Genomic DNA, 15,594 nt, shown 5'->3' with positions numbered 1-15,594 from the left:
CTATTGCTGGGTGCATTTGAGGGTCTACAACTGGCTGTGCTTCATTTTCAGCTTGGATTTGGTTAACTTGGTAATAATCAGCCGGAGTTTGAGTCATTGGGTCATAACCAGATGGGGTTTGGGCCATTGGGACATCATGGGCTTGGTTTTGGTTAACTGTGTAATTTTTAGCTAAAAGTCGGTCATTGCCTCATCAGCAGATGAGCGTTGGTTAACTTGGTAATCATCAGCTGATGTTTGCGTAACTGGGTCATTATCAGATGGGGGTTAAGTCATAAGGTTATCATCAGTTTGGGTCAATTCAATACCAAAAAGAAATTCTATCGATGAATTCTTAGGATAGACGCGACTTAAGACTACATTGTGGCTTGTTGCCGGTAAGTGCTTGGTAAGGAGACATTTTGATTGCTTTATGATATGAACGGTAAATAACTCATTGGATGAAACGGACACCACCATTCCACTTTGCACAATTATCGAATACATTACATGAGTTTTAGTTTCATATCCTCATTAGTTCTGTTAACCAATCCTTAGCCTTGGGGATGATTTGGTCACATATTCTCTAAAACAAGTTCAGGTCACAGTGAGGCAAGTTCTTTAATAAATGCAGATGTGAATTCATCGTAAGACTGAAGAATATGGTGTGCACCTATATCCAAGAATTACAGGCAACCTTTGATTCTCTCTTTGATTGCAGTTGATGAATAACGTGAAATTTACTTAGGTAATTCATATAGTGCATAATAAAGCGGTACCTTCCATCCCTCATAGGCCGTATATCTACTAAATCAAGTTGGCCTCTTTCATTTAGATCATTTCCAAACAGAGATTTGATAATAATTCTTTCTTCAGTTTTCTTTCTGTGGCATTTTTCAACACACCATTCAGATTTGAGGATATATTGTAAAACAATTGATCGTGGAATATTGCCATATAGTTCAGTAATCTTCAAATAAGTTTTCTTCGCACAACCATGGCTAGTATTCAAATGGGATTCCTGGATAATATTCTTTTACCGATTCTTTAGTTACTATGTATTTTCCATTGTTCTTTTTAACCTTTTCTTTTCCATTGAGAGAAATTATCTGAAAAGTTTGGTAATCTTCTCTTTTTTGGGGTTTCCTTTCTTTAAGACTGTAATTAACATCTGCTCATATTTAGCAGACCACAAGAAAGCACAATTCTTTATATGTTAATCCGTGGCTAAAGCTTGCATGAATACTGAAAAGAATTTGGAAAGAATTATAAGAGCCGAGTAGTTATGCATACATTTCTAAGATTCATACACCAAGCTACCCGTTCCATGAAATGAGCAATTCACAATTGAGGTGTCACACACACACACACACACACACACACACACACACACACACACACACACACACACACACACACACACACACACACACACACACACACGACTACTTTATTTAATCACATAAATTAATATACAAAGATATAATTTTATGCGTAAATTTTCAGTATTTACTTCAACAGTGCTCAATACATAGATAGAGCTAGGTAGTAAGTTATGAAAATATACATGGCAATTAAGCTACACAGAATATTCTGCGTTTCATCCTCGTGAGAATTCATCAGGCTGACTAATTCTCACGAGGATGAAACGCGGAATATTCTGTGCAGCTTAATTGCCATATATATTTTCATAACACACACACAAACACACACATATGTATATATATATATATATATATATATATATATATATATATATACACATAGAAGAACTACTGTTACTATAACAGTTGTTGACCTTTCGCCCGACCTCAATGGCCACTTGAGTGAGTAAATAGGAAAGTACCAAGTTGATTTAATCGATAGCAATCCCCAAGAGGTCAAACCGCTTGTGTGCCACGTCAATTAGGTCGAGTGTTGTTATCGTTATCTGCAGCAAGTGCCCCTCTAAGGACGAACATTTAGATTCGAGGACACAGCTAATATCAGTTGTGCGACAATTCACTGGTTTCCTCGCTTATCTGCGCAAGGAATAAACAGTATGCACCTGTTATACATTCCAATTTTAAGATGCATGCGCATTAATAGTCTGTGCTGGCGAACCATTTTGAACATAATCTCCGTAGAATTCCAAAATACTTTTACATTATATCAATTCAATCCAATCAGACCTTTCAACAAGACTCCTCTGCAAAACATTCACAACAAACACTCGTCTACCTACACCTACTGTCAACAATTTCCCCCAGTCTCTATATGTGTCTAAGTCTTAATGCTAATTCCAAAAAACAAATTTTCTTTCCTAGAACTTGTGGAACTCTTATACAATGGACCTGCTTTCCACCTACATGGTCGTCTTCAAGTCCAATGTAAACAAGCTCTTGTGGAGTCGTCACCTTAAATAATCAAATTCTACACAATTTTTACCACTACTGATCACTATACCGTAGTATCGCTGACCACTTACACTCATTAACCCTTATCCTCGAATGGTCTTTAGGCCTTAATAAGTAGTGACTTCCTTGTAACAAAAAAACTCCAAGTTAGAAGCGAATTTATAAGTATTACGATACGCGTCACTCAACTTGGAATTTATTCCCGAATACATATCGTGTTAAGAAAAGAAAAAAATGTAATATGCCGGTCGTGGAAAGTTACGGCCCAAATGACAAGGTAATTCAAGGTTCTTTGATCAGTACCGTCATGAAATAACTTAGAGCACAATTCATCAAGACAAGAAGAAATGTATATATATCTAAATGTACATATATCTATATATACATATATCTATATATACATATATCTATATTTACATATATCTATATACACATATATCTATATTTACATATATCTATATTTACATATATCTATATTTACATATATCTATATATTCATATATCTATATTAACATATATCTATATATGCATATATCTATATATATACATATATCTATATTTACATATATCTATATATACATATATCTATATATACATATATCTATATATACATCAACTATTTTGTTGTGCAATAAAATTTAATAAACACAAAACAAAACATAGAATGCAATGTCCCAACTGGGCAAATGGGGCGAATGAAGGAAGTCAGCAAAGTAAACAATGTCTTTCTTTTCTCTCTTCTTCCTTTTCTTTATCTTATATAATATATGGTCAAACAAAAACAATTGTCTGAAGATTTTAGTTCGGCTATTCATGGAAATGTACAGAATCGGGATAAAAGGGGGGGGGCGGAGATTAATAATCACAGAATACTTATCTCTTACAAAAGGTATAATCTGAATAAAATGAAAGATCCAACGGAAACAAAATATTCAAGAGAAATCATCGTCCAATTCCAAGCTTCCCGGAATTTTAATAGTTCTTTGAGATAAGCGGTAACACGTCCATTTCTCAATTTGCGGTAAGCGTGTTTTTTTTTCAGGATGCCTGTCCTTTTCTGCTATGTTGAGAAATATATATAGGCATATCTGCCCTTTCCTCGTGCATTTATCTCCATCGAGTTGATTAGGGTGCGTGGCGAATTTAATAATTTCTCCACCACATATTCTGTTATTCTGCGTCTGCATCTGAAGGACTCAGAATGCTTTTTTTAAAAAATATTTTCTCTCTCCATGTGGTCTCATTTGCGTACCAACTCCATTTTTTTTCTATTTTTTTTTTACATTACTTACCCTCCTCCTCCTCTTCCTCTCTCTCTCTCTCTTTACCTTTAGGAAGGAAGAACGGGTGTGGAGAGAGTAAAAGGATAAAGATATATGTGACGTAACAAGGGTCTGGAAGGGGCTTCTTGTTTGCCTCGCTTCCGCTAATGTTTAAAGCGTGGGCGTATGAATGACTCGCCTTTCACCGATTGAACAAAAATCAAATCAAGAAATGGGGGAATCTTTGTCATCACGCATTTTAACTAACTCTCGTACTGGTATCAACACTTAATCACGCCTCGCACGTAACAAAGGCTCTAATACAGTTTTTTGGATTGGTGAGCTAATCAACAATAATCTGCCTCTTCATGTGCATTTTTTCAAATTTAGTAATTTTTTTTTTGGTTAACTCGAGAATCCACACAAAACTTTGAATGAAACATTTATTGAATTTATGGCAGAGGGCTAGCATGCTCTCGCCCATCAGTTTTAAGCAATTCGAAATTGTATTCTTAGTAACGCCTGCACTGAGAATTGAAACTCCAATTTTCAGAAAAGAATATCATTTAGAACTGAATTTAACTTAGTACTTTATCCGTTGCGCCACGAGTTATAGCTGACAAGACAAGAGTATGCTACCTATGTGAATTAAATAAAGAGTTCCGTTCGAAATTCCATACAGATTCTCGAGTTTTACAGAAAGATCACCGAGTCTAACAAGATACACTTAAAGAAGGTCGGAGATTACATCGACCGAAACTTGCAATTATAACACTTAAGATGAGAGCAGTAGTTAAATATTCTAAATAATACAAACAATCAATCTCCATCTAAAAAAATCAGAAACATAACTTCAATTTCCAATCATTCGGAACGTTTGTTCAACATTATGACCTTCAGACGCACCCGAGGCTCACCTTTGAGCTTTCAACGTTTATAAATAAAATAACGTTTTAATAATTCAACCTCATTTACCCAGGATATTATCATTTGATGTAGACTAAAACTGTTAAATTTCAAAATGGCAGTCAGTTTTCTTTCATCTGGCCAAGTTGTTATATTTTCATCAAGCGAGAATTGCACATGTTACGTTCTGAGCGGCCAAGCAATTTAATCAAATCATGATCTTTTATACATAAATGCATGAGGTGTTCATACGGCGTCTTTTTATAGTCATTTCTTCTCGGCGTCGTTTCATGAGTTTCCATTTCATGTATGATCGTTTCGTCCTTCGGTTGTTGATCGGCTATTCACGCATGAAAACAGAAGTAGACTTTGCTGAGTTTTTGAGGTTTCATTGGAGAACGAACTGACTCATGGAGAGAGAGAGAGAGAGAGAGAGAGAGAGAGAGAGAGAGAGAGAGAGAGAGAGAGAGAGAGAGAGAGAGAGAGAGAGATACAGACAGACAGACAGACAGACAGACAGACAGAGAGGGAGAGAGAGTACATAACTAACTAATTATATATCTTAACTTAGTTTAATAACCTGAGGATTGAGAGAGGCAGTCAGACAGAGGCATTGGTAGCATTCAGCTTAGATTATCTCTACATCATTTGCATGTTCCGTGACTTGACTTCCATAGAGAAACTGACTAGAAACCATTTGTTTCTCTCGCTCACAATCGTGACGTGTCATATCATGATCGTTCGACTGTATGTTTTATCTAAGGAGTCTGACCTTTTTCCTCCACTTCAAATCATGTCACCTGTCTCTGGGTACGCTCTGTTTGCAGTCAGGTTATTATGACATGCATTAATGTGACCCTCGTCAAAATGCCACACTCGTAGGGTTTCAAATATATAACAAGTTTCTTTTTTTCTATACAGCTGATTCTCTGAATGCGCACCCTTGTGAGGCCTCTCGTCTAAAGAAACTATGGATAGCCTATGTAAGGGTGTCAACGTGAGGGGTCTATTGTGAAGCAAAAGATTATGTAGAAATCTCCAAACACACCCTTCCTGAAACAGCAGTGCATGATTTCCGTGACAAAGAAAAGTCCAGGTTGATTGGAAACAACGTTTGGATAAGCAGAGTGTCTTCCTGTATAGAGTACCTGCCATTTCTAAATCATCATCCATTTAGCACACACGCACACACACACACACACACACACACACACACACACACACACACACACACACACACACACACACAACACATACACCACAACACACACAACACAACATACACACACAACACACACGCACACACATAACAGACAACATACACGCACAGTCTATATAACAAAGTTTCTCTTTTCTATACACACACACACACGCACGTGCGCGCACAAAACACGCAGAGATGTTCACTGATAGCTATAGCAAATGACAGCTATTTTGAAAAATATCATTCAGTGTAGATAGCTAATAAGCACCCACACATAGTTAAGCATTCTGTCATTATATATATATATATATATATATATATATATATATATATATATGCTTCCCAAATGGACACGCCCATCTGGTACTGGCCAGGCTCATCATTGCTTAACTTCTGTGATCTGGTGAGAACCGGCGTGTCAACGTGATTGTGCTGTATATAACGTACCGAGTCATATAAATTTTCAGATTTGTATTTGGAGGGGCATTAATTCACTGGGAGAGATGCAACCCCAGTCTTCGTTAAGATATGCATCTAGGAGGAGAAGGAAACTCTGATGTAAAAACCTGCGGTCTACTGTCTGCTCTGTCGTGTGACAGTCATTTGCACCGACATAAGTTAGCAGTAACACCAAAAAGAAATGTTGGTTCTACACAAAGTCTTCACCACTATAAACAAATAATCTGTGTGGATTTACTTGTTCTGACCGAACCTCATACGTCGAAATTGATGTGAAAGGCCATATATATATATATATATATATATATATATATATATATATATATATATAATGTGATTTATATATATATATATATATATATATATATATATATATATATATATATATATAATGTGATTTATAGCTTCACAGTGTCACAAACCCCAAATACAAATTATGTTAATAGCAACCATACAAATCCCTTTTCATAATCTAACTCTACCACACAATTAATCAATAACACCCCAGTAACCAATCTACCAATCAAATACAACCAAACCTAGTACATACTTAATCTAGCTGATAGGGTGGCAAAATCTCATATCAAGGGAGATAACTTGCATCAAGCTGTTTTAGAAACATTTTGATTAGCTAGTTAAAAGAAAACAATTTTCAGGTAAAACCGCAGTTAAATGGCCTAAAAAAATGCGATGAAAAATTGTTTACAGACAATTGTTTTACCTTGTTTTTTTTATTGTTATTTTTTTGCGCATGAAAACACTTTTTTAAATAAATACAAATATTTCCAATATGTCGCCAATCTAGCGATTATACTAGCGTATTTACTCATTTAAAATGTGTTTTTCTTCAGACTGCATGCATAACACCAAATTGGTTTTAGCTCTAAAATGTTCATCATGTCATAATCTTAAAAAAAATAAAAACATAAGGCAAGTTTTGTCGTATTCTGTCAGATCATTAAACATAAAAAAATATGTTTTATTTAACTACCATTATTAAACATTGGAAAATTCACCCAAAATTGTTTTTTCCTTTTTTATAGATAAAGTTAGAAGCCATTCAAAAAATACAAGTGGGAAGAAAAAATGGGAAGAGGTTCATTTTACTGATGATCTAAATTTAATCTTTTCGGATAAGACAAAAGATCACATGTCAGAAGAAAAAATGGAGAAAGACTGTCCCCTAAGTGCGTTAAAAGTACAGTAAAATGTGGAGGCGGCAGTATAATGGTATGGAGCATGATATCTTCAAAAGGAACTGGCCCCCTTGTGAGAATTCATGGAAAAGTTAATGCCCGAATGTACAGAGAATTGATTAGAGAACATGTGGTACCTAATCTTTCTAATTCTGATATCTTTATGCAAGACAACGTACCGTGCCATAAAGCAAAAATAGTTTTAGAAGAGCTAAATAGATCCAATATTTGCGTTATGGATTGGCCAGCTCAGATGCCAACCTGAATCCAATTAAAAATGTTTGGAAAATTATTGGTGATAAGATCACAGAAAATCCCCCCAAAAATCTTGATGATTTATGGGAATGTATAAAAACATCCTGGAATAATATTTCACCTATAACATGTGAACGATTGGTTCTGACTTGCAGCAAAAGATGCCATAGTGTGATTGAAAACAAGGGGCTTTTCACTAAATACTGAAAGGATTCTTTATTTTTTCATAATGAATTTCCCTCGTTCCTTAACTTTTGGACGCCTGTAATTTAATTAAATTTATTTATATGTAAAAAAAAAAAAAACTAATATGTATTAAAATCAAAAATTAAAATTTTTTTTTTCTTTAACTACCATTATTAAACATTGGAAAATTCACCAAAAATTATTTTTTTCTTTTTCATAGATAAAGTTAGAAGCCATTAAAAAAATGATCGATAGAAGACGACCAGATTTTTTTGTGGTCGACAATATAAAGGATTATCAAATCGACTATTGCTATTCAATGGAAAATGCGCCAAAAAGCTTCAACGAAGCAATTAATTCAGAACATTGTGATGAATGGAAAATTGCCATAAAAAAAGAAATAGATGCCTTAACCGAAAATGATACCTATAGGGTAGTGCCTCTCCCAAGAGATAAACATGTTATTTCTACCAGATGGGTCTTTACAAAAAAGAGTACAGCATCAGGCGTAGAACAGTACAAAGCAAGATTTGTTGCTAAGGGGTGCTCTCAGATTTACAGTAAAGAATACTTTTCTACGTTTTCCTTTCGATAAATAATGCTCTCTCAATATGTTTAATGCTTTGCAGCCGTCGTCCAGGGCTTCTCTCATTACCAGTGATAGACTTCGGTCATCTAAACACTGTATTAATTCCGCAAAGACAGTTGCGTTCTTTTCAATGAAGTCGGGGTCGTTTCTGTTTTCAGGTTGTGTTTGTAGTACTTTGTGTAGCTTTTGGATTCGTAGATATCCCAGAAATTTAACTTGCCACAATTCGAATTTTGATTCGGATCCATCGAAATAAAGACGCACCCTGGGCCCATAACCTCTAGGAATTTAAGCCATTTTGACTTTAAGAACAGTTTCAGATGGTTCGCTGTTACACACAAGTCCTGGGAGGTGACTTGTTTGTAGTAGACAGTTCCACAGAACAAAATATTCTTACCGTGTCGAAACCCGGGAAAGAACATGTGAAATTGCTCCAGAAAAGGTTTAATATTTATGAAGCAATTCTGGTTTCTGATTGGTTGGTAGCAGAACGTGAATTAATTTGATTCGTCAGTTCTTAGCAGCATCGTTTATAAATAGAATCTTCCGACTGTGTGGAATCATACCCCATTAATCTCAAAATATTGCAACAGTTCCTTAACTTTTGGACGCTACTGTATATATATATATATATATATATATATATATATATATATATATATATATATTGAGGAAAATGATTGATAATTTATAATTAAAATTAAAAGTTAAAAATCGGTTTCACAAGGAAGAACAAACAAAATCAATAAATTGTACGATCGTTCCGGAAACGATGTTTTTATTGAGACAGACAATAAGTATTGGACAATAATTTTATCATTTGATTTTATAAAACAAAGTCTCCTCATCAGCAAAAAGAGTGGGTGGGGGTTTAAAGACACCAAAAATAAAACTAGCATTTTTTAAGTAAGGCAGATATATCTGGAAAATATTTAAAATATAAAGAAAAACAGTTACTTATTTTGATGTTGATAAACAAAGTAAGATAAAATAAAATCGGGTGGAAAAGTAAGGTTAAGAGGGGATATCGTCAATATATATATATATATATATATATATATATATATATATATATATATATATATATATATATATATGCCTTTTAATCGCCCGCCTTTAAAGCTCGTAAGTATCATCGTCAATGCATTCATTGGGATGTTAAATGTAGTTTATGAATGGTTGAAAATGTTGATATATACAAATAAAATAATATTACCAGTTTCAAATCGTTGGAAACGCTATATTTGAATTCATCTTGAATAATCTATAAATATAAAAGCGAAAATGTATGTATGTATGTATGTATGTATGTATGTATGTTCGCTTTTTGTGTATGTTTGTAAAAGGTTTTTTTTCCGAGAAGCAGTCGGTCAGCTCACAACTTCTTCAAACTTTTTATATCACATGTAAATCATAATATCTACGAATTAACAACGGAGGTCGCCTGTCTATTTAATTTGTCCGACTTTGAAAAGATAAATATGCAACATTTTTCGCTCGCCGCATATGGATTAGGGTTTTTCGTATAATAAAAGCGACACTAATTCTGGCGGTATTTTTCCGGTCGCGATCGCCGGAAATGTCCGAAAGCAATTAGCTGTGATCAATGTGGAAATTGTTTTGTAAATTGGAATTTTACTTTTGATTTATTTTGATTTTACATTACATAATAAAAAGATTGTAAAATAGACGTAAGAAATATTTATTTTCCACACGAAGTAATAAATAAATTCCGTTCTGTTTATTGATTGATTTCATCCTGTTCATTTCACATGTTCGAGCTGATGTCGCTGTTAAGGTTTAGTCACGCATTATAATTATTAACACTAACCAGTATATATCGGATTTGGTGTAATTATCTTATGCGTAGTTAGATTGTTTGAAGACGCATGAGGCCGCAATATCCCTCCAAACCATAGGTTAAAAAGAAAATGGTTTCATCAACTACCTAAATGAATAAAAGCGAAATTTGGGTTCATGTCTAGCACCAACGATAAATTCTAAACGATCTATTTCAAATTAGTTCAACTTTAAACACTAGACAATTTCAATATTCTTCTCGATTCTGATATAATTACCGATTCCATACTAAATTCCCGATTCCGGTTCTGATTCTTTATAAATCTCTAAATATTTAACTATACAATTGCTATTTTTTCTTGACCACAGTAAAAACACACGTTAAATGTGCAGATATTTTTGCAAGCGTGAAAATACACTCGTGGAGGATGATCTATACATTTTAATTTTACTGGTATTTTAAAATCAATAAATATTTATTATTTTATCATTACTACCAGCAGTGGAAGATTTTGCTTTAAACAAAATCAAGTAAAAAAAAATAACAATTAAAAGAATCGTTTTTGGCATTGGAAAATCGGCACAATTTTTTCCAATTCTGATACCTCCAAAGGTTCCAATTGTTCCAATTCCTAATCCCGATCCTGATTAATCATCCCAACGCTAATATATATATATATATATATATATATATATATATATATATATATATATATATATATATATATATATATATATATATATTCTAGAAGAGAAACCAGACGTTGTCCGGAATTGAATAAGGATCACAAATTCTCCACCCTCTCATACTTTTATTGTCATAAATGCCACCCATCAAATCGATAGATTGTTTGCTCTATTTAAGGACTCATCGTGATGTGCTGGGAGGAAGCTTCATAGACTTTCCCGTAGTGACTTAGTACACAATACATTGTAGTCTACATTGCACTGTAGAGAATCTACTGTTGATTAAAAAAAAATTATCTGTAAATAATGTGCTTCACTAAAAGTTTAAAATGCAAAAGTCATGTATCATGATTAAGCTTCTAAACAGAAACAATCATTTCGAAAGTGCCCCTGTCTTATAAGAGAATCTACAGTTGATTTTATAGGCTGGGTCTTTCTGCTTGTGTGGTCATAAAACTTTTCAAATGAACTTGTGGTATTAGGTTGTATAAAAGTGTTAACTTAGGTCAAAATCAGACTTCATCTTTAATCGTATTATTTCGATTATCGATTTTCAATATTTATTAGATGCATTCTGCTGCAAAACCTATGTAATAACATCCAGGAGCACACACACACACACACACACACACACACACACACACACACACATACATACATACACATATATATATATATATATATATATATATATATATATATATATATATATATACAGGGTGGGCCAAAATAAGGGTCCTATTTTTAAAAATTCATAAATTCATGTAAGTTTTAAGAAGTGTTTTTCGGGCAAAATTTGTTTTGTTTATTTCAAAAAAATCTCGGAAGGGTCAGTCTACACACACATAAAGTTTGGTGAGTTTAACTTTTATTTTGTGGAAGTTATTCAAATTTAAAGATAGGACCCTTAGTTTGGCCCACCCTGTATATATATATATTATAATTTGCTGTGAAATTTCATAAAAATCGGCCCAGCCTTTTCCGAGTCCATAAGGACAGAACTCATACACACAGACAGAGTTCCTTTTATACACACACACACACACACACACACACACACACACACACACACACACACACACACACACACACACACACATATATAATGTGTGTGTGTGTGTGTGTGTGTGTGTGTGTGTGTGTGCACCTCTCTATCAGGATTGGTTTCTTTTCTTAGTTTTCTTTTCTTTATTATATTTTTTCTTAACACCTTGTAGTAAAGAAAAGCTGCGAAGATACAGAGCTTCGCTGACCAATGTGACCTTTTATATAGAGTTATATTGTTCTCGATTGATTAACTGCGTCGAATATATACTCGGGAGTCAAAACAATAAGAATACTCTATTGTCATAGCCCTACTTATTATCTAATTTTACTCATATATTGAGCATTGCTGAAAATCGAAACATAGGATATTAATATCACCTCATAACAGCTATATGGACACATGTAATCCCAATGATGGGTGTATAGAACTGTAGATTATCAACTAGTCGTAGGTTCGATCCCTAGCTCGAGATAAGTGCTCTCTCTCTCTCTCTCCTTCTCTCTCTCTCGCCCCCCTATATATATATATATATATATATATATATATATATATATATATATATATATATATATATATATATATATATATATATATAGTAATTTATAAAATATATATGGCGATTAAGCTACACTGAATATTCTGCGTTTCATCCAACTATAGGATTCGTCAGTCTTATGCGCTATATATATATATATATATATATATATATATATATATATATATATATATATATATATATATATATATATATATATGTAGAGGGAGCGTCAGGCTTATGCGCTATATATATATATATATATATATATAGGGGGATTTGTCATATATATATATATATATATATATATATATATATATATATATATATATATATATATATAGGGGGATTTGTCAGGCTTATGCGCTATATATATATATATATATATATATATATATATATATATATATATATATATATATAGGGGGAGCGAGAGATTTTGAGTGTATATGTTAAGATGGAAACGGTTTTAGTTTTATTCATTATAATATATATACATATTTTTGGCAAGGCAGATTACATAAAATTGGCCTTTTATACTTTAGGGTGGCAACGTGTCATGTCAAGGGAGATAATTTCTCTCAACTTAGTTTTTATTTTAACAAACATTTTTTTCATGTCAAGAAACAATCAAGAAATAAAATATAAAATGAGGGTATTGGAGAAAATAAGGCAAATATTTATTTTACGGTCTTAAATCGGTCCAATTGATACCCTTCATGAACCTAAATATTATGAGTGGGGGGATTAGATTCGTATATACGTTCATTTTAAACTAGCATGGGTGCCCAACGTTGCCCGGGTGTTTGGAGGTGTGCGCTGAGCAAAAAATAAATAAATAAATAAATAAAAAGTCGTAGTAGACAGGCGGGCTCGAACCCATACTACGAAGGAGGAAAAGAATGTGAAAAAAAAAAAAAAAAAAAAGTGACATCTTCGCCAAACCAGAAGTGGCAAAGGTTTAAATTAAGGCTATAATCAATCGAAAAGAGGGGGTGACTTTCTAAAATATCGGCGAAAAAAAAAAAAAAAAACTTGTAGAAAAGTGCTCTCAGTTGAGGGTGAAGGAATTAATGTTTTTTAGCCAATTTTTCGATATTTGTCGCCCGAAAGGTTGAGCTTTAAAACGATACCGATCTCATGAAAATCCGCCACCTTTGTTGAAAGTTTTAGGCAGACATACAAACATACATACATATATACATTTAACCAGACAGGTGAGATTTATATTATAGAAGATGATTCTCACTTTCGGCCTGTTGTAGCTTTTTAGGCAGGTAGCCTAATTTTTTTACCACTTACTTATGTGTGCAGTCAGCACCAACCCTATCCAGGGTTTCACCAGCTTCTTCCGAAGGACGAAGTTTCGTGGGAGTATGAAATTCACAAGCAGTCCCCAATCACATGTATATCCCCGTTAGACTAATGTTATTATTGCCATACACGAGTCCATTTCTAAAATATTTTACTTTTTAAAATTCAAATCAAAATAGATTGTAATATTTCTAACTTTCAGAATTTCTTCCCTTTGAAAGTTTTTTAAAAAAAATTTAACATGACTTAACTTTTGTATTTACTAAACGATACATGAACCCCTATAAAACCACGCAGAATTTTTAATGCTGTTTTTGTTTTGTTTCTTTCTTCCAATGCAGTTTAATGACCTGAGCAGAATACAATAACAATTATTTATGTTTTTATTTTTTTAAAGATTATGACATGGTGAACATTTTAGAGCTAAAACAAATTTAGTGTTATGCATGCAATCCGAAGAAAAACACATTTTAAATGAGTAAAATACGCTAGTATAATCGCCAGATTGCCGACATATTGGAAATATTTGTATTTATTTAAAAAGTGTTTTCATGCACACACACACACAAAAAAAATAACAATAAAAAACAAAACAAAGTAAAACAATATTCATCACCTGTAAACAATTTTTCATCGCATTTTTTTTAGGCCATTTAACTGCGGTTTTACCTAAAAGTTGTTTTCTTTTAACTAGCTAATCAAAATATTTCTAAAACAGCTTGATGCAAGTTATCTCCCTTAATATAAGATTTTTTAATAATAATAATAATAATAATAATAATAATAATAATAATAATAATAATAATAATAATAAAAGGAAATATTTATTTTCCACACGAAGTAATAATAAATTCCGTTCTGTTTATTTCATCCTGTTCATTTCACATGTTCGAGCTGATGTCGCTGTTAAGGTTTAGTCACGCATTATAATTATTAATACTAACCAGTATATATTATACTATGTTATGCTCTCTATCATTTCTTTCAAAATGTTTGTTTGATGTCGCTGCAGACCAAATGTGTAAAGTACATTTTTATTGCTCTCACAAAACAAGCGTCATAACTCTTACTAAGTAGTATAAGAGTTATTTCCCTTGAATCGTTAATTTTTTTTTTCTGTTCTTAAGGCTTTTCAAAAAGTACATGTGCAATTCTTATTTACTTGCCTCCCCACGGAGGCAGAGTTAAACACAAGGTCGGTTTTTAATGTGAAGGAAGAATCCAGCTCTCCTATAGCGATTTCTCCTTCAGTGACCGACTCCCACCCCCGCCAAAAAAAACCTACACTTTTCCCTCACTCTCTATCTATGCCTAAATGTTAACACAGATTCTACGAACAAAGAACTGCTCGCTTATGGGATTCTGTTCCACTGGCCTGCTTTTCAGCTGACTATAATATGGTCGTCTTGAAGTCCAATGTAAACAATTTCTTGTTGAGACGTATTTTTTAAATAATCGAATTATACCCGAAATTCACCACTAACACTTACTACGATGTTGTCCCGATGGCCACCGTACATTCATTAACCTTTATCCTCGAGTTACTCTCCGGCCTTGATAATGATGACTCACTTGTAAAAAAAAAAATACACTTTGTTCTTAGCAAAAAATTCAAAGAAATTAGAGGTGCTTCTACATTATTGGGATGAGATTTTGTAGTCGATAAATGGAGCTTTCAGATAAAAAACAATGGTTTCTACTGATTTTTTTTTTGTCAATTCTAATAAATTACAATTGTTTAGACCCAAAATTGTCGAAGGAGTTTTGTAGAGTTCTCA

The 15,594-nt window shown here is 33.2% G+C and overlaps 1 protein-coding gene across 2 annotated transcripts in view; it reads left to right on the top strand.

The window, feature by feature from the left end:
• Window positions 1-15,594, top strand: part of LOC145297559 (cytochrome P450 3A24-like) — a 192,551-nt gene that overhangs the window by 163,412 nt on the left and 13,545 nt on the right. The gene's annotated exons all lie outside the window — the stretch shown is intronic.

This window comes from Euprymna scolopes, chromosome 2, assembly GCF_053919585.1.
Source record: "Euprymna scolopes isolate OS-2025 chromosome 2, ASM5391958v1, whole genome shotgun sequence".
In the NCBI taxonomy this organism is placed as follows: domain Eukaryota; kingdom Metazoa; phylum Mollusca; class Cephalopoda; order Sepiida; family Sepiolidae; genus Euprymna; species Euprymna scolopes.
This window is presented reverse-complemented; position numbering and strand designations above follow the sequence as displayed.